Source organism: Triturus cristatus, chromosome 3_1 (genome assembly GCF_964204655.1).
Source record: "Triturus cristatus chromosome 3_1, aTriCri1.1, whole genome shotgun sequence".
Taxonomy (NCBI): Eukaryota; Metazoa; Chordata; class Amphibia; order Caudata; family Salamandridae; genus Triturus; species Triturus cristatus.
Window position 1 is genome coordinate 642,553,259 of NC_140583.1, and position 23,651 is coordinate 642,576,909.

The 23,651-nt window shown below is 50.1% G+C and overlaps 1 protein-coding gene across 1 annotated transcript in view; it reads left to right on the top strand.

Moving 5' to 3' along the window:
• DENND4A (DENN domain containing 4A) overlaps positions 1-23,651 on the top strand; it is an 811,018-nt gene that overhangs the window by 287,978 nt on the left and 499,389 nt on the right. Inside the window, exons 3-6 of the mRNA XM_085644632.1 lie at positions 10,641-10,721; positions 19,468-19,544; positions 19,650-19,710; positions 19,799-19,838. The gene's annotated coding sequence lies outside the window, so the exon portion shown is untranslated. The remainder of the gene's footprint in view (positions 1-10,640; positions 10,722-19,467; positions 19,545-19,649; positions 19,711-19,798; positions 19,839-23,651) is intronic.

Genomic DNA, 23,651 nt, shown 5'->3' on the forward strand with positions numbered 1-23,651 from the left:
GTGCAGGACTACCAAGGGTTGTACGATCTTTTTTTAAGGGAGCACCTCTTGGATAAGAGCTTTCCGGAGCTGCGCCAACATCTGGTGGACCGCAAGTTGATGGATCCCGGAGAGCTTGCGGAGGAGGCAGATATTTGGGTGAGCACCCGGGTGTCTCACAAGGGCCCCGGGGGAGATGGCTCGAAAGGCGGACAGGGTTTCCCCCAGAAGAAAGAGGGGGGAGATAAAAAGGTGGAGTTCTCGAAAGGTCCCCAAAATAAGTTTGGGAATGGAGTAGGAACCCCACCCCGTCCAATTCCACAAGACCCACTTACCCTGACAGGAGTCAGCAGCCAAGGATTGTGCGGTGCTACGAGTGTGGGGAGATTGGACACTACAGGGGAGATCCCAAGTGTCGCAAGCGACCCCCAGCCCCAACGGGCGGGGAAAGTCCCGGGGTGAGTAGTATAGCGCTTGGGGTGGAGCTGCCCTTAGATAGGGAAGGGGAGTGGACAGGCCTGACGCTGGTTTCACTCGGGGATAGAGAGGTGGTCCCCGTAGTATCCCTGCCCCAAAACACTGCTAAGTATTAGCAGAGGGTGAGAATTAATGGGGAGGAGGTGGAAGCTCTGAGGGACGCAGGGGCCAGCATGACCACTGTCGTGCGGCGGCTGGTGTCCCCAGACCAAGTAGTCCCCGAGGAGTTCCATCCGGCCGTATTGGCTGACGGCAGTCTGAGTCACTATCCAGTGGCTCGTGTTCCATTTGAGTGGGGAGGAGTCAAAGGCCTATTGAGAGTTGCTGTGAGCCCTGCCTTGCCTGTGGGGTGCTTGCTAGGGAACGACCTGGAGCACACCAAGTGGAAAGATGTCGAGTTTCACGCTCACACAGAGATGCTGGGATTACCAGGGTGGACTTGCGTAGCCACGCGGTCCATGGCTGCCCGGCATGGAACTCACCCAGGGTTAGAGCCTGGAATCATGGCCCAACCCAAAGCCAAACGTGGAAAGAAGAAGGTGGTAGAGGACATGCCCCGTGAGATGGATGGGGAGGCCGCAGAGGTGTCCCCGGAGTCCGCGGAGGTAGATGTCGTTCCTGTGGAGGACTTGCCGACCCTTGCTGACTGGCATGTGGCAGGAGGGCCTACCCGGGAAGAATTTGGTCAGGCACAAAGGGCGTGCCCCACGCTTGAAGGCATGCGGCGGCAGGCCGAAGCCCAAGTGGCCAGTCAGGAACTGGGAGGTTATCACGTGTATTGGGTGGATGGTCTCCTATACAGTGAGCCCAGGGTGCCAGTACATGAATCTTCGAGGGCCATAGTGGTCCCCCAATGTTACCGGGCCTTTCTGCTGGAGTTAGCGCACGAGATACCCTTAGCCGGACACCTGGGTCAGGACAAAACCTTTGCACGGTTGGTCCCCCATTTTTATTGGCCCAGGATGAGGGTTGTATCAGACACCTTTTGCAAGACATGCAAGTCTTGTCAGGCTAGTGGCAAGACTGGGACTAAGTTGAAGGTCCCGTTGGAACCGCTCCCCGTGGTCAGGACCCCTTTTGAGAGGGTCGGTATCGATATTGTTGGGCCACTGGACCCTCCGACCGCAGCGGGACACCGGTTCATTTTGGTTTTGGTGGACCACGCCACAAGGTACCCAGAGGCTATTCCTCTGAGGACCATCACTGCACCGGTGGTGGCGCGGGCACTGTTGGGGATTTTTACCCGAGTGGGATTCCCCAAGGTCGTGGTGTCGGACAGGGGCACGAATTTCATGTCGGCCTACATGCAGGCCATGTGGAAGGAGTGTGGGGTGACCTACCGGTTCTCCACTCCTTACCACCCCCAGACTAACGGACTTGTAGAGCGCTTCAATAAGACATTGAAGGGGATGATCCGAAGCCTTCCAGAGGGCTTGAGGCGTAAATGGGACTTCCTCCTCCCCTGCTTGTTATTCTCCTACCGGGAAGTACCGCAGAAGGGAGTCGGGTTCAGCCCGTTTGAGTTGCTCTATGGCCATCCCGTTAGGGGCCCCCTCAGTTTAGTGAAAGAGGGGTGGGAGAAGACTTCACAGAAGCTTCCCCGTGACATTGTCAGCTACATGCTGGCGTTCCGCAGCCAGATGGCCAAGCTGTGGAAGGCAGCCACAGAGAACCTGGAGGCTAGCCAGACCATGATGAAGGAGTGGTATGACCGCAACGCTCGGACGGTCGAGTTGGACGTTGGACAGAAGGTGTGGGTTATGGAACCTGGGGAGCTTTGTGCCCTCCAGGACCGGTGGACTGGCCCGTACGACATTGTGGAGCGACGAGGCCAGACCACGTACGTTGTAGATGTGAAAACCCCCCGTCAGCCCCTCAGGGTGCTCCACGTCAACCGCCTGAAGCCGCACCATGAGCAATCAGAGCTTGCTTTCCTTATGGTGACGGATGGGAGCGAAGAGGAGGAGAGTGAAGCTCTTCCTGACCTAGCGGTACAAGAGAAGGATGGTTCGGTGGAAGGTGTAGTCCTCTCCCCATCCTTGACCCCAGAGCAACAGAGGGACTGTCGCCATGTCCTGGGACAGTTCGCCTCGTTGTTCTCCCTCACGCCTGGAATCACTCATCTGTGTACCCATGATGTGGACACAGGGGACAGCCCCCCGGTGAAGAACAAGTCTTACCGGCTCTCTGACCGAGTGAAGGATAGCATCCAGCGTGAGGTGGCAAAAATGCTGGAGGTGGGGGTGATAGAACCTTCCAGCCGCCCGTGGGCTAGTCCAGTGGTGTTGGTGCCGAAAGCGGCCCCACCGGGTACGACGCCAGAGCTTCGGTTCTGTGTGGACTACCGGGGGTTGAACTCTGTCACGAAGACAGATGCTCACCCCATCCCACGTGCAGATGAGCTGGTGGACCGGCTGGGAGCAGCCCGGTACCTCAGCACCATTGGTCTGACATCCGGATATTGGCAGATTGCCATGGCCGATGGAGCACGGGAGAAGACGGCATTCTCCACCCCCGAGGGCCACTACCAGTTTCGAGTGATGCCCTTTGGGCTCAAAAATGCTCCGGCCACATTCCAGCGGTTAGTGAATCAGGTACTATCTGGCCTGGAGTCCTTCTCAGCGGCCTACCTGGATGACATAGCTGTCTTCAGTAGCACCTGGGAGGACCATCTGCAACCCCTCCAGGAGGTATTGAGGCGCTGCAACGCGCTGGCTTAACCATTAAAGCCAGCAAGTGCCAGATTGGACAGGGATCTGTCGTGTACCTGGGACACCTGGTGGGCGGAGGTAAGGTGCAACCCCTCCAGGCCAAAATCGAAACCATCTTGGCTTGGGAGCCCCCCAAGACCCAAACCGAGGTCCAAGCTTTCCTCGGCCTCACTGGGTATCACCGCCGGTTCGTCAAGGGATATGGTACCATCGTAGCCCCCTTGACGGAATTGACCTCAAAGAAGCAACCTCGCAAGGTCATATGGACAGCTGCATGCCAAGAAGCCTTTGACACGCTGAAACATGCGATATGTACCGCTCCAGTGCTAGCAACACCAGATTTCAGCAAGGAATTTATTGTGCAGACCGACGCCTCAGAGCACGGCATAGATGCGGTGCTCTCGCAACTCAATACCGAGGGCCAAGATCAACCAGTGGCCTTCATATCCAGAAGACTCCTCCCTCGGGAACGGCGATGGAGTACCATTGAGAGTGAAGCCTTCGCGGTGGTCTGGGCCCTGAAGAAGTTGAGACCATATCTCTTTGGAACTCACTTCCTTATTCAGGCCGACCACCGCCCCCTTCGCTGGCTCATGCAGATGAGAGGCGAAAACCCCAAGTTGTTGAGGGGGTCCATTTCCCTACAGGGGATGGATTTTCGGGTGGAACATCGGCCCGGAGTTGACCACGCCAATGCTGAGTTGACCACGCCAATGCTGACGGTCTCTCCAGGTTTTTCCGCCTTAGTGATGAGAACTCCCTAGAGGCTGGGTAGCTCTCCCCTCTTTCGGCTGGGGGGGATGCATGTTGGACCTGTCAGCTCTAGGGTGGTCTCCCCTTCCATTTTTGATCGTGCCTCATTTTTTCCACCCTCATTTTTATGTTGGACTAGGTCTCCGGGCGCCTTTTCATTGCCAATCAGTGTTAAGGTGCTGGTGCTCCCTTCTCCCAAGATGGCTGCCACAGACCCCTGTTACTGCAGAGTGGTCTTTCAGAGTAGCACCCTAGCTGCCAGGAGTTGGCTGGAACCCCACAACAATGTTGCGACACCAGCCCACCTTTTTTGTCCCATAGGTAGAGTGGGGAAGCTCCTGGAATGTGCTGGAACCTTCTAGAAGGGAGATGTGGTTTTCTTTTGCCGCCTTGGCTAGAGGTCACCTGACCTAGGGCTACTTAAGTGAGGGAGGGAACTTTTTGGGTTGAGTTGGCCAGTGGGGTGAAGCAGAGCTGGAAGAATCCACCAGGAGTGTAGGCGGTAGGGCCTAGCCAGGGACTTATGCCTCTGAGAGTGACAGGATTTAGGTGCTGCCTCTTAAGTGAGTGAGGGACCCTGTGAAACCCACTTATCTTGCCCAGAAGTAGGAGGACCCAGAGAACCTCTGCCCAGCCTGACTAGGAAGGACCTAGTCGCCCTCTCCATCCCTTTCCCTATAACAGAACCCCTTAAGGGCGCCAGATACATCTGCGCCAACAAGACTTCATCTAACATCTGAGAACAGAAACTGAAGGCTGAGACTGCGTGTCCAGACCAAACTCTGAACTTATATGCCAAGCGCTGAGACTGCGTGTCCAGACTGACCCCTGAAGCCGTATGCAAAGCAGATTGAAGAACTACCGGGGATCGACCAGGTATTAGCGCTGTGACCCCTGCGCTCCCTGACCTGGCCTGGGACCCCCGGCAGCGTGCTCCGCTGAGCACGGAACCCCATCCTTAACTTGAGCCCCCCCCCCAGTGACGTGGAAGCCAGCGCGCTCACCGTCGCGGCCCGGAGGCTGGAAGAAGTGCCCTGCAGAGTCGTGAGGCCCGTGGAGAAGCCCGGGGCCCCGCCGCTGCCTTCGCAGCTGCGTGGAAAGGTGCGCGAGGCCGAGGCCGAGTTCCCCCATCATCGCTGGAGCGGACTTCGAGATCGAGGTAAGCCCGGAGGCTGGGATTGACCCCGGTGTGCCCCCTACTGGTTGGGAGCCACACCGCACCCTGAGCCTGGGTCCCCTCTCCGTGGGAGTCCCCCCTGTCATCGCGACGGAGAGACCCCGCCGAGGGATCCTTTCCTGGTGCCCCCCTTGACTGTACTGAAGTGTGGTGCCCTACGAACTGCACTGGAGCCCGAGAGACTCGCTCCGCAAGTCCCGTGCGCTCCCTGCTAACAGCCTGTGTGAAGCCTGGACTGTCCTTGAGTACGAGTAGCGCTCTGATATCCCTGCTCCGTTCTAGAATGCTCAATGTCACTGCTTACGAGTAGCGCTATGTTATTCATGCTCCGTAGTGAAATGCTCAATGCCACTGCTTACGAGTAGCGCTATGTTATTCATGCTCTGTAGTGAAATGCTCAAAGTCACTGCTTACGAGTAGCGCTATGTTATGTATGCTCCGTAGTGAAATGCTCAATGTTAGTGATTACGAGTAGTGCTCTGTTATTCAAGTTCCATATTGATGTGCTACGTGCTATTGATTACGAGTAGCGCTCTGTTATTCAGGTTCCATATTGAGGTGCTATGTGCTATTGATTACGAGTAGCGCTCTGTTATTCAGGTTCCATATTGAAGTGCTAAATGCCCTTGAGTACGAGTAGCTCTCTGTGCTTAGATGCCCCGTTCTGAGGTCGTCACCGTTGAGCGCGCCTAGCGTTATAACCACCCCCAAGGCGCTGCAGGAAAGTGAAGCGCGCGTGTACATCTACGTGAATGGTAATTGTACCTCAGGCAGTACGGATATTTCATGAATTGCATTTATGGTATGACCAGCATGTATAGCTCCTGACTCACCTGTACATCGCTAAGAATTGTATTAACCGCTTATGAAATGTGCTGCTACCTCATGAACTGCATCTGACGTGTTCTACTTGGATAAACTTGAATATTTCCATAACTTCTACAGAGTGGCTTCCCTTATTGTGTGTGTTCCTCGTGTCATGAGAGGTGCGTGTTGTATGGTTGCTTCACACACAGACCTTTGGTGGCCCGACCGCTCGTGTCACGTTACCGCCCCATAGGGCCTGGAGACCCCAGGTCCTACACTATGCATGTTTTGTGTATGGTTTTTGCGTTTACTCAGCCCTAGTAAGCAGTGTGTTGCCACGAGGGAGCAGCCTCCCTACTATGTCAGATATATGTGACATTACCACCTCCAAGTAGCCAATTATCAGTCAGTGCCATACCATATGGATGAATTCTTCATTAACCTAGTTACACCGCGGGCAAGTGCATGTTGCCCCTTGGAACATACGATCTATCCGTTGGTGGAGTGGGGTCAGGTAAGTGTGGTGTGCTAATAATTGAATTGTAAGTATTTGAGGCTTGCATTGAGGTAAATATTATTGATTTTACATAAGCATTGCACGAACTGAGCGTCTGTAAAATGTTTTGCTCTGTGCCCCCACCCCAAGCAAAATGTTTTGAAGTTGGGCCACCCCCCATAACTATATGACAAGGTTTTGGGGAGGAGGTGGGATGATCACTGGGGCGAGGGGGGCGGGCTTCATGAGATCATTTCAGCGGTGCTTTTATGAGGCTCGCAATCCACACTAAATGTGGGACTTGTATATATATATATAAAAAAAAGGAATAAGAACAGTATTGACCAAAAACACTACTGCCCATAATTGGGGTGCTGTGGGCCCCAATGCACTCCACCTGCTGCACTAATGATGGCTGTGGCCCTGACAAGCGGGCTATCTCCTCTTCTTTAAATCCTTCCCCACCATATCTGAACATCAATTTAATCTCGAAGTAAGTCCGGTCTCTTTCTGAAAGAAAAAAAAAATTAGCTACTGCATGCTGCCCCCATTTTTTGTGCGCCAAGGGCGCCATCTGCCCTAATGCTAGCTAAGAAAATGAGCTCCCCCATGGCCACTTTCTTTTGAAAAACATTCATAATTGTGTTACAGTGAGCCCTTGGGCAAAAGTGTCACTGCAATTGTTTCACTAATGATAGGTACTGCCTTGCTGTTGCCTGTGATGTTTGTTACAAAAAGACCTCCTTCAAGAAACGCATCAACAACAACGCACACAACAGCAAAGAGCTCTTCAACATCGTGAAGGAGCTCTCCAGCTCCAACGACATCCCGTCGTCGCAAGACCTATGCGACTCCCTAGCCACATTCTTTCACCGCAAGATCGCAGACATCCACGACAGCTTCAACACCCAGACCCTCCCTTCAGCCGCCAACACTGCAGACTCACCGCCCCCAGCCCCACCAACCACCCGCTTTCCTGGACCCACCTCAACGACGACACCATCAAGACCATAAACACCATCCACTCCGGCTCACCATCCAACATCTGCCCTCACCACATCTTCAACAAAGCAAACCGCATCATCGCACCTCAACTTGAGGAGATCATCAACAGCTCCTTAGAAACCGCCACCTTCCTGGAAAGCTGGAAGCATGCCGAGATCAACGCCCTACTCAAGAAACCCACAGCGGACCCTAAGGACCTCAAGAACTTCCAGCCCATCTCCCTTCTTCCGTTCCCGGCGAAAGTCATCGAAAAGATAGTCAACAGGCAACTGATTCACTTCCTCGAGGAGAACAACATCCTAGACCCGTCCCAATCTGGATTCCGCACCAATCACAGCACCGAAACCGCCCTCATAGCTGCCGCAGACGACATCAGGACCCTACTGGACAACGGCGAAACCGCGGCCCTCATCCTCCTGGACTGCTCGGCCGCCTTCAACACCGTCTGCCACCACATCCTACGCCTACACGATGCAGGAATACGCAACAAAGCCCTGGACTGGATCACCTCCTTCCTCACCGACAGAACCCAGAGGGTCCGCCTCCCCCTTTCTGTTCCGAAGGCACCAAGATCATCTGCGGCGTGCCCCAAGGATCAACCCTCAGCCCACCCTTTTCAACGTCTACATGGCACCGCTCGCCAACATCGTCTGCTCGAACAACCTCAACATCGTCTCCTACGCTGACGACACTCAACTGATCCTCTCACTCACCAAAAACCCCGCCACCGCCAAATCCAACCTCCACGAAGGAATGAAGGCCGTCGCAAGTTGGATGCAGACCAGCCGCCTGAAACTTAACTCAGACAAGACAGAGGTCCTCATCCTCGGATCCACTCCCTCCGCCTGGGACGACTCTTGGTGGCCAGCCGCCCTGGGATCCGCACCCACACCCACCGACCACGCAGGCAACCTGGGGTTCATCCTGGACTCATCACTTTCAATGACCCAGCAAGTCAACGCCGTCTCCTCCTACTGCTTCAACATCCTCCGCATGCTCAGCAAGATCTACAGATGGATCCCCACCGGAACCAGAAGGACGGTCACACAGGCCCTCGTCCGCAGCAGACTGGACTGCGGCACTACCAAACCTTCTCAGGGATGGCTCCAAGGATCTGGAACTCCCTTCCTCCCCAAGTCAGGGTGAACCCCTCCACGGTCTTCTTTAAAAAAGAAGTGAAAGGCCTCTTGATGAAGACATTTCTCCCTTAGCATGGCTCCTTCTTTTGTTTCTGTGTCCATACCCGTTGATTCTGGCCCAGCCGCCTGGCTCCCGAGTTTTTTTGGACAATTCTAGATTGTGACCCTGTTGGGCTGTCGATTCCTTTGTGTTTTTCCCTCAGGATAATGTTTGTCAATCAGACTTTGATTTGCTGCCTTGTTTATTCTGTTTTGTTTTGCTTATAACCTTCGTGATGCATAATCTGTAAAGCGCTCGGATACCCTCGGTGGTCATGTTCGCGCAATATAAAACTTTCAAAATAAATAAATAAAATACGGCAACGCCCTCTACGCAGGGACCACGATCAAACTCCAGAAGAGGCTCCAACGCATACAGAACGCCTCCACACGCCTCATCCTCGACATACCCCGCCACACCCACATCACTGCCCACCTGAAAGACCTGCACTGGCTCCCAGTCAACAAGAGGATCACCTTCAAGTTCCTCACCCACGCCTACAAAGCACTACACAACGCCGGACCAGCATACCTCAACCAGCGTCTCATCTTCTACACCCCGACCCGCCAGCTTCACTCCGCCAACCTCTCCCTCGCCACCGTTCCACGCATCCACAGGGACCTCCACCGGCAGCAGATCCTTCTCCTACTTCGCTGCCAAGACATGGAACACCCTCCCCACGCAGCTGCAACAGACCCAGGACCTGCTGACCTTCAGGAGACTTCTCAAGACCTGGCTGTTCGAGCAGTAGCTGCACCACCACCCCCGCTCAGCGCCTTGAGACCCTTATGGGTGATTAGTGCGCTCTACAAATGATTGATTGATTGATTGATTACCAACATGGGCTCCCATCTCAAAGCATCCCTCTCATCTTTGTGTCCCTCTCATCTCTGTGCATCCCTCTCTTCTCTCTGATGCCCAAATCAAGGTGTCTCCTCTGCTACATATTTCCCCCTCCCTTGGGCCGTTGCTCCCAGACTCAAAGAAACACTGACACAGCAAGTATGCCCTGGGCCTCTAATGCAACTGCAGCACCAATGATGCCTACAGCTCTGCAAAGCAGGCTGTGTACTCTGCCCACTCAACAGGGCCCTTGCTTCTAGGCCAGATGCCCAAAATATGCTTTCTGCCGCCTTGTGTGAAAAAAAAAAATACCAGCACATTTAGCTCCCTACCCACCCCCTCACCTCCTCTCTTGCTTGGACCCTGTTCAATGAAATGAAAAGATGGTTTTTGTAGAGCGCGTGTTTGCCGTGGCGTCTTAGCGCTAGTTGTCGTAAATCTCTGTAAGGACCGTTGTAATCGGCAAAGGTGTATGAGCGAATAGCCATGTTTTCAAGGCCTTTCTGAACAGTAGCAAATTGCTTTGCTTTCTGAGACTGATGGGCATCGTATTCCATAGTTTAGGTGCCAGGTGCAGGAAACTTCTGCCACCCCACTTTAACATCCTGATCCTTGGGACCACCAGCAGAGAGGCTGTTCTATGTGGACAATGGTGACCTGGGCCCTAATGCTAGCAAGGAAAATGCTCCCATGTTCTTTTTCATAGTAAGACTGCCACAACTGGGTTCCAGTGCCACTCATAGAGGGGGAATGTGGGGGTGGCTCCTGTGCTGTGAAACACATAGCAGAAAACTAAAGAAGAAATATGCCTTTTCACCAAGGTGCCCGCTTCCTGAAAGAAATGTAAATGTGTGCAATGGTTAATCACCAAATATAAAGGCTGCTTTGGAGCCAGTGTAGCTTTTAATTAACTGAGTCACTTAGCTTCATGGTGACAAATACTTTTTCTTTTTGAGAGGTACTATATGTGCCCGTTAAAAGGATTGCACCCTTTTAATGGACCCATATAAAAATATTTACACTAGATTTTGTCTGAATGCTTATCACTAAAATGTATATTTTTAAAGCATTTGTTTTATCTTAAACAGTATTTTGCAGTAGCCTGCTTTATACACTGAAATACATTTTTTTTAAAAATGACATTCACAGTGCTTTTTGTCACAGACTGATAAACCTCGTAGCACTATTAACCAGTCACTATTCCTCTCTGCAGCAATTGGGATTCAGTTATGTGAAGCTGGTCACACTTGAAGACATCTGCAGTGATCACAATAGCCAACTGAGACTTCATAAGGTAAAAGAGCATATTTACCTTTGATTAGTTTAATTTGCATTTGTCTTTCATTTGATGTGTGTGCATGTTTTTATATGCAGTTATCCGAATGTAAAGAAAAAAACAAAGAAAATGCTGAATCTTTTCTTCTTTTTAGCCGCGCCTTTGACCCTCACACTCACTGACACTGCCCTGTGCCACTCAGTGGTGATGTCCTCACACTTTTTATGGGCTTTAACTGCTTCATGTAAATGAAGACATTCTAGAAACGCGCCTTTTGCAATTCCAGGCTATCTTCATTTACATGTAATTGGCGACCCATTTGCGTTCCCCTGGGAACACATACACGGCACCCCAGGGGGTATCTCCCCACAGTTTGAAGACCTCTGCATTAGTGTCTGGAGGGGCATGTCTGACCTGTGTTGTAAAGCGCTGTAGATGCATGTTGCTACATGTCTAACTCTTCCGTGTGTGAAAAGTCTTGGCAAAAGTTGGGATGTGCCAGGCATATTGTGGGTTCTATTCCAGATTGAGTGTAACTGGTGTGTTATTGCCCCATCTAGGAAAACATTTCCTGTAGGCAACCCGTTGGTGTAAACTAGGTATTTGAAGGGTCGTAAAAAGTCATCTTTTAATGGGTCCCAGTCCCAAGTGAGTAGGCTGGCCTCTGTCCATAGTCATGTATCAAATTGACATTGTAGGTTTCTACAACCCGGCATCACCCAGAGTGAGAGGGCAGGGGTGTAGGACACTGATACCTTCATTACACAGATACCCTCTTCCAGCAATACCTAGGCACACTCATCAATGCATTGTCCTCATTTGCTGTGGTTGTCTGCAGCTTTTCTAGGATTCTTCTCACCTGTGTATTTTGGAGCCAATCACCTAGTTCTTGAACACAGTCCTCATTCATCCATCCAGACAGTGTGCCAGCCATTGGAGTTATGCGGCTATGTAGGTCTGCTTATAGTTTAGGGTCCCTAGACCTCCCTCACCCAGTGGTGTGTGTAACTTGAGAATGAAGGTTCTGTGCCGGCAAGGGCCCCATATCAAAGTGATTTAGCTGAGATTACAATTTGCGGAAGAATCTTCTATTTAGAGCCACTGGTATATCTGAGAAGAAGTAGAGCAAGCAGAAGAGGACCAGCATCTTTGAAATGGCTATACATCCCATTGGGGACAGCAGTAGCCCACACCAAAAAGGGATAGCGGACCTCAAGTTGGTCAACGCTCTCCCTATGTTACCCGCAACCAGATCTCCTTCCATATGATCGTTCCGGACCCTCTGATATTCAATAGTGTCAAAGGCCCGGATGATAGGGGTGACAGGAAATGCTAGGTGCTGTGGCATCGATACTGGAGAGAGAGGAAATTAGCATGATTTGTCCTATGGATCTGCCTGCAGGATATCCTACCAAATTCCTCTGGAAAGGCAGGGAGGTATGCCATGGAGTCCATGTACTCGCAAAGGTAGATCAGAGCATCATGTCATATAGAAGATGATATGCCACCATCCTTCCACCTCCACACCCCAGTCTGGGCCCTTTTCTGGCAAAGCGCCAGCTAATGGCTCTTTTGCCATCACGAAAATCATGGAGAACAGTGGACACCCTTGGTGAGTGCCCCGTTCTACAGGCGGTGAGTCAGAGATTGTCCTGTTTTCACTTGTGACATTGAGACTGTGTAAATGAGCTTTATCCACAATAGTAATTTCAGGCCTAGCCTGAGTCTGCAAAGCAATCTTGGAAGGTAGGGCCATCCCAGGGAAATAATGGCCTTTTTCTATGTCTAACAATGCAATCCATGGGCATAGCTGTGTGACCAATCCATTTTCATAAACAATCGGTGTAGATTTAAAATGGCTTTGCGTTCCGGCATGAAGCCATTTTGATCAGAGCGAACTGTTGCTTGTGTTATTGAGACTAGTCTATTTGCTAATATTTTCCCCATGGTCTTATAACCCAAATTTAACAGGAACAAGGGTAAATATGAACCCGCTAGCAAAAGGTCTCTGCCTGGCTTAGGAAGAACTGTGAGGACAGTTTCTCTCATAGAGAGTGGGATCCTCTTCCTCTTCCATGCTGCCTCGCACAAGTGTAGTAAACTGGGAGCCATTTGTGTGACAAACGTAACATAGAATTTCGCAGGAAAGCCATTTGTTCTGGGGTGTCTTACCCCTGGCTATCTGTGAGATTGCCAAGTGGACCTCCTCAATCTTGAGTGAGGAGTCCAATTCAGAACATTGGAGGGCTGATTGTTGGTAAGTGAAGAGTGTCTAAGTAGGCCTCAATCTGTTGTGCCTCCACTGTCTCTGGGTGTCTAGGGTCTAGGGTGGAGAGTATTTAAGGTATCCATGTGGTCCACTTTGGCTTGGGCCAACTGATTGGCAGTAGAGAGGTTCAAAACAGAGCGCTTCTCCAGTTCCCAAATATTGTACTCCAAGATTGTCAACTCCCTTTGAAGTGCCTTCCTGCTCCCGTAGGTCACCTTAATGGCTAGCCCTCTAAGGCCTCCCATTCTACCAGGATGTCAGAGGCAGTATCTGTGTTTTCGTGGAAATAATTATGCACCACATCCCAAAGGGTCACTCAAAACACTATGCCTGAAGTACCTCCACTTGAAGGTGCCACATGGGTATGAGTGGATGGGTGCCCTTCCCAGTCCAGGGTTAGGAGTAAGGGGTTATGGTCTGATATGGTTCATCCCGTGTATTCAGGCCTTTTTGTTTAGGAGGCCACTTCAGTGGAGCAGTATATGAGGACTATTCTGGCATGTATTCTATGTAGTCTAGAATAGTGTGAGTATTCCATAGTGGTTGGATAAATCCGGCACAATATGTCAGATACCTACATATGAGAGGCCCAGCTTTGGAGGTGCCACATAGTTACAAATGATTGGGCTCCAGGAACTTAGGGGGCAGACCTGTCCTTGTGGATCTTAGGTTCACTATTAAAGTCGCCAAATCAAATACATGGGTCATGTGTACTATATGCATATGGCCATGTCTGAACTGGGGTGGCGTGGTGAGCAAAATAACGATGGATTAAACCCAGATCTGTGACTGGGGGTGAATGTTTTGCCAATGTGCAACATTCCGTCCATCATCTTGTGTGTTTTGCTGTTCGCCCTATGTGGGAAGGGTATGCCCAGACGTGGGTCCCGTGCTCACTATGCCACTGGAGTCAAGCTATCCTGGCTGAAGAGGGGTGAAACCCCGAAACCGGTCCTAGGATGCTTGATTCCGGTCCAGGGAAGACATGGCTTGGCAGTTCGGGCTGGCCTGTTCTCATGAGGCACAGGGTCAAGACTGATTTGCATATGGCCATGTCTGAACTGGGGTGGCGTGGTGAGCAAAATAACGATGGATTAAACCCAGATCTGTGACTGGGGGTGAATGTTTTGCCAATGTGCAACATTCTGTCCATCATCTTGTATGTTTCACGTGTACTAGTCAAGATCGCTGGTTTCATCGTATCAAGGATGGTGATTTGATTGAAGTGGGTGGTGGATAGTGCCATTATCAACAGTGGGGCCCCATCCAGAAGTCCTTCCAATATCACGTTTCTAAGATACTTTAATAGCATTACAATGTCACGTGTGCCCCTGAAAGTTCATGCTTAAAAACCTCGATAAATAAAATGATCCCAGCTGTGTGAAGTACTAGCATGTTCTTTGTGTAAGCTCACAACTTCTTGCTAATCAAAACAACTACTCCTGGCTCCCAACGTATGGGCGGAGCCTAAGTACATTTCCTAGTGATTCCCACATAATTGTCTGGCCACAGCTGCACTATCAAGCCAGACCATAAAAAGCGCTAATTTGTTTATTGTCAAACATCTCCCTTTCTGCTGCTTGCTCTAATGGCTTGTATAGGACAAACCAGAAGTCCAACCACTGGAATGTGGTGTCATGTAACTCAGGTCACTTAAGTGATAGATGATACATGAGGCTGGTTCCAGCAGGGTTGAGGGAGAGAGGTAAATGAGCCTATACTATAGTGTATTTAATTTGTATTTATTTGCAAAGCGTCATATTGAGGAAAATTTGAGTGTTTTGGGATGCGATATTCCCACTGAGCGACTCGACTATCACAGATCTGCGCCTGCTAGTTTATATATGAGACGTACAGACTCTGGCCTAGGTTCTAGAGACATGGAAAAGGATTGCAGATAAACACGCATTATCCCAGAGTCTAGTTAATGCTGTAGTGACACATGTCCCGATTTCAATTTATGATTGTTTTGGCACACCGTTCCCCTGCTTTCTCCGCCCCACATGCCTATGTACTGGTATGGAAGTTACAAACGCATTTCATCATATGTATCAAATATGCATTACTATGGGCTTACCGATTTGCATTTCTTTGTATTGCCACCTCCATTAATTCAATCAAGACTCTTCAGTTTTGTTAGTGGTAGTTTTCATCCTGTTCCCATCACTCAGCTGATTTAAACCGAGCTCTTGGCAGCTGATGTAGAGCAGCATTGGTGATACAGAAATATCGAAATGTATATTGACAATAACGGCAAAAATTTTCCTCGTATTGTCATTCCAAGACACCCTCCTAGCCATAAGGATGTGCTGATAATCTTTAATATTAAATCTAGCATACTTGCACATCAAATGTGCCACTTTGTTAATTAGCTGACGAGCTCTATGACTCTTCACAGTTTCAATCTTGTAACCACTCTTTAATGTCACTCATGTGAAGATTATGACGGTAATGCCATATGCTGTACTATGTTAAAAACTTCAATAAAAATATTTTTGACAAAAAAAACACACCGCCAGCCAAGCGCCAGTCCACGCACACCGCCAGCCAAGCGCCAGTCCACGCACACCGCCAGCCAAGCGCCAGTCCACGCATACCACCAGCCAAGCGCCAGTCCACGCACACCACACTGTCAGCCATTCGCCAGTCCACGCACACCGCCAACCAAGCGCCAGGCCATGCACACCACACCGCCAGCCAAGCGCCAGTCCACGCATACCGACAGCCAAGCGCCAGTCCACGCACACCACACTGTCAGCCATGCGCCAGTCCACGCATACCAGCAGCCAAGCACCAGGCCATGCACACCACACCGCCAGCCAAGTGCCAGTCATGCACACCGCCAGTCAAGCGCCAGTCCACGCACACTGCCAGCCAAGTGCCTGTACAAACACACCGCCAGCCAAGCGCCAGTACAAACACACCGCCAGCCAAGCGCCAGTCCACCCGCACGACCACCCAAGCGCCAGTCCATGCATACCGCCAGCCAAGCGCCAGTCCACGCACACCACACCATCAGCCATGCACCAGTCCATGCACACCACACCGCCAGCCAAGCGCCAGTCCACGCACACCGCCATCACATTTAGGAATTTTGTTTTATATAAATAAGACAACACAAACAAATTGCAAATAGATACAAATCTACTAACACAAAAACTGAAATTAAATACACTACACAAATGCTAACCTTGAAACTGAACAAAAAATATTAAACAATAGAGGCCAGACGTGTCACTTTACCAATCATGGATGCTCCCAAAAATTATTTTGCGTGTGGTACATTCTAAAACAAGCAGGCACACACAGCCCAGGGTTAGAAGGACACTCGGGGCAATACATACGAGTCTCCTTCTGCATACCTCTTCACCAACAGACGTCTCCTACTGGGAAAGTCTTTTGAGGGTGTGGGAGGAATGTGATCAGGAGAGTGGCGATCTTTCAATCTAGCAACATCCTCCACCACTCCAACTCTAGGAACACTTGTCTGTTCCAATAAAACAAGGCTGCCTATTACAGACTCCTGAAACTTAGCAAAAGTCATCTTTGACTCAGGACAAGAATCCTGGAACACAACAAAAGCATTAAAGGTTGCCAAGTGGAAAAGATGGATAGCCAACTTCTTGTACCAAATGTAAGCCTTACAAAGAGCAGCGTAAGGTTCCAACCTCTGATCTACTCTGTCAACACCACCCATGTGCCTATTATAGTCTAAAATGCACACAGGTTTGCACACTTCAGCAACCTGACCCCAAACAGTCACAGGTGAAGTGCTTTCATCATAGATGGTAGTCAGCATGTAGACATCTCTCCTGTCTGAAAACTTCACAGCTAGAAGCTCCTCTCAACGCACTGCACTGTCCCCGCACAAGCTTTTGACAATCAAGTTATTTTGGGAAACCTTTACGGTTAGAGCGGATTGTGCCACAAGCAACAGTGTCCACTTTGGCCAATTTCCAGAACAACCGCACACCAGTGTAGAAGTTATCTACATATAAATGGTGGCCTTTGTTAAAAAAATCCTCTACCAAGTTTCCACACAATTTTCTCAGTCACTCCAAAAGTGGACGGACAACCAGGGGGGTTAATCCTGGATTCCTTACCAGTGTACACCCTGAAATTAGAGACATATTACTCACAAAACAACAAAATACACATCAAGCACAAATGCAAAAAGTTTTTGACACTCAAAAAACAGAAGCCAAACATACTGCAATTCTTACATCATTTGCAAAAAACACATTCATGCAGAGAAATGACAAAGATTTACATTGTACATAAAAAGTCTCTTACCAAACACAAGCAACTACACAAACAGCAGAACCAAAAGTAACGAAACCGCAACCTGGAACAGTCTAAAGAGCAAAAGCTTTCAACTAGAACAAAAAGGGAGAAAAAAAGCTTTACAATTGAAATTCACAAACAATAAAAGAATTAACATTATAACACACTGTCACTACCCAATTGGTCAATCTGCCAGATGGGCCTTCTAATAGGGCTGTGCAAAAATGGGAGTGAACTTGCCCAAGGGATCGGGTGAGCTTGTCTGAGGGCGGGGCAGAAAACAGCAGACAGAAATATGCCCCCCTTACAAAAGAAATAAATCCCTGGTGCCTAGTAGGGTTTTCTGCCCCCCCTCCCACCAAGGGCAAAAAGGCCACACAAAAAAGGGGCAGATCTGTCCACAGGAGGGGCAGAAATAACCATAACCAAATGTATTAAAAAAATCTGCCCCCTGGGAGCGACCCTTGCCCCAGGGGTCGCTTCCATTTTAATTTCAGATGCGTCCCTGGTGTCTAGTGGGGTACTAAAAACAAGAATTGGCATAGCCAATAGGTCTCGCCTTTAGGACCTTATAAGTATTTAGCCATGCAACAGTTGCATAACTAAGTACTTATAAGGTCCCAAAAACGAGACCTATTGGCTATGCAAAGTGAAAGTGATCGCGATCACGTTCAAACATCAAAGCTTTGTGGTAAAGCGCGGCACGCGCGCCCGCGCACTTCCACTGTAGCTCTAGGCTGGCCTGGTAGCACTTTTTGGAGCCCTCTCAATAAGTCTCGCCAGACCAGCGCATGGAAGCGACCCTTCCGCAAGGGGTCGTTTCCATTCTTTTAAAAAAAGATCCCTGGCTCTAGTGGGCTTTTCTGCCCCCTGCCCCAATCCCCCCTCCCCCCCCCCCCCCCCCCCCCCCTGGGGCCAGAGACGCCCAAAAACCAAGGCAAACAGTCCCCGGGGGGGGGGGCAGAAAAGACTTTAAAAAAATGTGCCCCCTAAGGAAGCAACCCTTGCCCAAGGGGTCACTTCCTTTAGATAATAAAAGGACTCCCTGGTGTTTAGTGAACCCCCTCCCCCCAGAGGCAGAGTACACATTTAAAGAAAATTAGGGGCCTGGAATCGACCCTTCCCCAAGGGGTTGCTTCAGTTTTTATAAATAAAAAATCTCTGGCTCTAGTGGGCTTTTCTGCCCCCCCCCCCCCCCCCCCCCCCACGGGCCAGAAACGCCAAAAAAAGTCCCCGGGGGGGGGGGGGCAGGAAAGACTTTAAAAAAATGTGCCCCTTAAGGAAGCGACCCTTGCCCAAGGGGTCGCTTCCTTTAGCTAAGAAAAGGACTGCCAGGTGTCTAGTGGGGTATTCTGGGGGCAGAAAGGCCAAATACATGAGCCGATATGCCCCCGGGGGGGGGGCAGAGTACACATTTTAAAAAAAATGAAAGGCCTGGAAGCGACCCTTCCCCAAGGGGTCGCTTCCGTTTTTTAAAAATAAAGATCCCTGGCTCTAGTGGGCTTTTCTGCCCCCTGGGTCCAGAAACGCCAAAAAAACGAGGCGATCTGGCCCCAGGGGGGCAGAAAAGTCTTTAAAATGTTTGCCCCCTTAAGGATGCGACCCTTGCCCAAGGGGTCGCTTCCTTTTAAAGAAAAAAGCATCCCTGGTGCCTAGTGGGGGCATTCCTGCAGCACGATCGCGACGCTGTGCGCGATCGTGCTGCAGGAATGCCCTGTATTGAGACATCAGGGGAGAGGAAATACACTTTCCTCTCCCCTGATGCCTCAATACTTTAAAAAATCCCCCCCGCGGCCTCACTGGAGACCAAAACCTACCTCCCCCTGCTGGGACGCCTTGAAGCAAATGGCTTCCAGGCGTCCCAGCGCTTCCTGATGACGTCGGCGCGCGCTGACATCATGGGAAAGCGTGTGGGGAGTCGGGGATGGCAGCGGAAACTCTTCCGCTGCCTTCCCCCTCTGTGGGGGCAAGATCGATGCCCCTGGGGGGAAGCGCCAGCGCTTCCCCCAGGGGTTGTGCTCATGAGGTAGATGAGCACAGCCCAACCGATGCTCATGACAGAACCGCTCCGTCATGAGCATTTTCACTTTTTATGTCAGCATATGGCGGTTGGCAAATGGTTTCTCAGAGTTGTTGGCTTCTCTCTTATGACGTGAAGTCTTTCTTTTCTCCCTATTTAAATATCCTGTGCACATGTTTTGACGTACACAGCGCGTTCTAGTAGCGGCGTTCTGGATAGAGTGGTGGAATGGTGGAAGACTGAGACGGCCGGTTGGCGGTTTACTGCAGTAAGTGAGAGGGAACTATATCAGAAAGTTTCACGGGCAAGGATCAATGGAGGTTTAAGATTAGATGACTACTGTAACGCTTTTGGGATCTGTTTTTATTTATAGAGTGTTTGACGAACTTGCTGAAATACTATTACAGACCTCGTGGGTTATTAACACTTCTACGGTAAGTGGAGTTTCTTGTGGTATTGAAGCACAACGCGGCAGCATGTTATTTACCGGTAATGCCCTCACGTAAAATTTCTTTCTTCTAGCTTATTCTGTACTGGTTCAACTTTGTCTTGGACCGGATAGGTGAGCATGGCATTGTTTGTCAGGAGGTTTTCTTTTCACTGGAAACAGAGGGTCTTTTGTGTTTAGTTATCACACCTAGCATGTTGTTTTAAGGTGTAAAGCGGTCACCAATGGGGTCACCTTTGTTTGGATTTCTCTCTGGCACAACGAGGTGGTTTTGGATTAGTTGATAAGACACATAAGCACTTTAGGGTCGCACTATCTTATGGGTAATAGCTTGAATAAACATACTGAAATGCTGTATTGTGTTGGGACATGGGTCTCTGTCCGAAAAACCTCAAAGATTTATTTTGAAAGGGCATCTGATCTTGATTTTGAAATGCTGTATTATTTGTATTTATAGTGTTTCCCTGACGAAGGGTCTCCCGAAATGCATTGGGAACAGCAACACTGCATTAGGATAATGGAATTTTATGTTTGATATTTAATGGCATTGCATAATAAATGTTACATCAAATGAATAATGAGAACTTATGGAACATTGGCAACTTTTTTTGACACAGTTGTTTCATGTATTGTTTTACTGACTATTGGAGTATTAGTAATTATGTTAAAAAAAGAGTTTGTATAATTAATACTTTTGTGAAAAAATTGTGAAGGTTTATTTTAATTTAGAAGCACCGTAAGGACTTAAAAGTGCAACTTGCCTACATGTGACAGGATCTGTATACATTTAACTTTGAATTCTATCCATGACCATGTTAAGCATAGATGCAGTCGTTTGAGTGCCTTTTTGCTCTGCATGGCTTATTGATGGAGTTTTTGTATCCTTTTTAGGTCGAGCCTGGGCATTGCATGAACTGCTCTGCGAGGCATGCTGTATTAGAGTATGGACTTGAAGCCCAGCCCACTCTCCTTCCCATATTTTTTTCATTGGCTTGTGTCATTGTCCCTTGTAAATGCTGGATTCTGATTTGTTAATAGGCTTGTTAGTCCCTCCATAGTACCACCTTGTCTTAATTTGTAACCTCCCATGAGGGTTGGCCCTTTTACTTCCGTTGTTACACGGTATATCTTATTTAGCCTGTAAGCACTATTTTCTTTAATGAGGTTCTCCTACTGCAGGCACAACATGCTTTCCTGCAACATTCAGCGCACCATGCGCACTTTCACTTTCCAAGCAGTTCTGGAAAATGGCACCCGCTTCTTTGAAGTGAAAGAGGTCTCGCATTTACAAGAGTTTGAGCTATTGGCATTGTAAACGGCTGCTCTCTCGCTCCTTGGCTACAGCTCCACCCCTACACTCCTTGCCGCCCAAACCACCTCTCCGAGGTCTGTTTATTTATTTCTTTAAAATTCTGTCCCCTCCCACCCCACTTGACCACACTGTTAAAAAAAAAAAAAAAATTACATTAGTAGATTAAGTGATTTGATGTTGAGCCAATGCCGAGGCAACAACACTGGTCTCCAGCACGATATTATATATATTTACTTGTTATGCACCCAAGTTCCGATAGAAACTATACGCCGGCAAATTACAGTAGACAAATGGTAATAATCAACGCAAAAATGTCTTCATTCTTTTCTAGCTAAAGCGGAATTTTTCTCAGCTGTTCTCTCTCAGTGCTTGGTGTTAGTCACTGGTGCAAGATGGCCGCGCGTTAAGTTTGACGAGGTGAGCCCCGAGCGGAGGGACCTGCAGACAAAAAATATATAAAAACAATAAAAATCCATGGAAACATAGAGGACTGTCAGGTTGTCATCATCTGTCCCTTTCCCCCAATGAGGTGTGTGAGAAGGGGCTCTAAAAACACCCCTGCACTTGGCCAGGTAGGGGGAAGAGGTGAGATGTGAAGGGGAGGGGCTTTGGAAAAGGGCCACTGTGGCTTCACTCTGGCGACTGGTACTCACTCGTGCGAGTGACTGTCAGTGACGTGGAATCCACAGCCGAATTTGAGAAGCACCAAAATGATTTATAGTTACCGATCAATAGGCCAGCACTAGAAATGACTGTCACTAAAGTATGTCGATGTGACAGAACATTCCAGCTTTGCCGACAAGTAAATAGTACTAATCGCAGCTCTGGAACAACTCATGATAACAGCAGAATTAGACCCAAAAATACCGATGGTTTTTGAAAGAGTATTTCGGGTCCACTCCTCACCAATTCCCCCCCCCCCCCCCTCCTCCAGTTGTTCTAAACAACCAGTGTTTGCTCCCGGATTTTAGTTTGATAAAGCCATTGATATAAATCATAAACCGGCGATCCTTACTCATCTAAAACATGTGTTCGAGGCATATGAGCTGCAGATTGTACACTTAGCATAGATCGCCATCTGGTGTTGGGCCCGGATGTTTGCAGTTTGTTTTTGTTCTTTGGACAGTCTTTGGAAGTCACAAGTTCGGTGACTCCTCCTTCGGTCCGTACTGCGCATGGGCTTCGGCTCCATCCTCAGATTGTTTTTTTCCGCCATCGGGCTCGGATGTGATACTTCGTGCTCCGGCTTCGAACTTCTACGGTTCCAGCCTCGACGGAAAATCCTCGTTTCTTCGAGTTTCTTCATCATCATCATCATCTTCATCTCTCGAAGCGGCACTTTTCTCCATCCCGTACATCGGCACCGGCCTTCGGGCCCTCCTCGACTCCGGTCCCGGCCGATGGAAAGGACTCCGTTCAAAAAGTGCCCAAAATGTGGGTCTAAATTTCCCCACACCGACCTCCATCAGGTGTGTAACCTTTGCCTCTCTCCAGAACACGAGGCCAGAGACTGCCCCGCCTGTAAGTCTTTTCGATCAAAAAAGACCATCCGGGATCGAAGAGCTCGACGCACCATGGCGCACTCCTCGACCGCGGCTCCACCGGACATCTTCGGAGACGACGCCGAAGCTTCGGGGCAACTACACACCCAGCAGGAAGACGACGTTGTCAGCGCTTCCGAGGCCGACGACTCCGACGTGGAGGACATCACACCGGCGCAGCGGTTCGTGAGTACTGTACCCCCTCCCACCCCCGCGCCCAAAACCAAAGAGACTCAGGTTACACCCTCGCCTGCAGGCCTGGGCAAAACCAAGCACACAGCTTCTATCACCCCACCTTCGGGCCCGGTGTCGAAGCCTCAGAAGTCTCACGGCAGCTCGGGCTCGAGCCAGCCGACGCCTGGTGCCGAAAAACACCATTCGGCACCGAAGAAAGGGATACCCAGCTCGACTCCGAAGCCACCGGTGCCGAAGCCTGGACTCTCGGTGCCGACCAAACACAAACACAAATCTGTCGGCACCAACGCTCCGGCGCCGAAAACTCCTTCGACGCCGAAAAAGCCGGAGGCTCCAAAAAAGCATGGTGCACAGAAACCATCGAAGCCCTCGGCTCCGAAACCATCGGCACCAGCGGACGATTCGGCGCCACTGGCTCTGTTCACACCAGACCCTTTGCAAAAGACTCTATCTAAAGATCCAAAGACTGGGCTATTGACTTTAATTATCAAGAAAAGACGCCTTGACACTCCGGCTCCTCCTCCACCACCCAAACGGAAGGACTCTGCCACTTCTCCCCTCAGAGTGCCCTCCCCACTACCTCCTCCTCTGCCTCCTCCACCTCCTCCACCCCCTCCCCCTCCCAGGTCTCCGCCACCTTTACCTCATTACTCCCCGACCCCGCCCCCAGATCCGGATGACGGGGACCCGGATTATGATCCGGCGGACGCCCCAATGGACCCCACTCCACCGGGGACCCCAGACCCATGGGAAGACTACCACAACCCTGACATACCTGATATGCCTCAGGACGACCTATACCCATCCAGGCCGTCTCCTCCAGAGGACTCCTTAGGGTTTCATCACTTAGTGCAGAGAGCAGCACACTACCATGGGGTG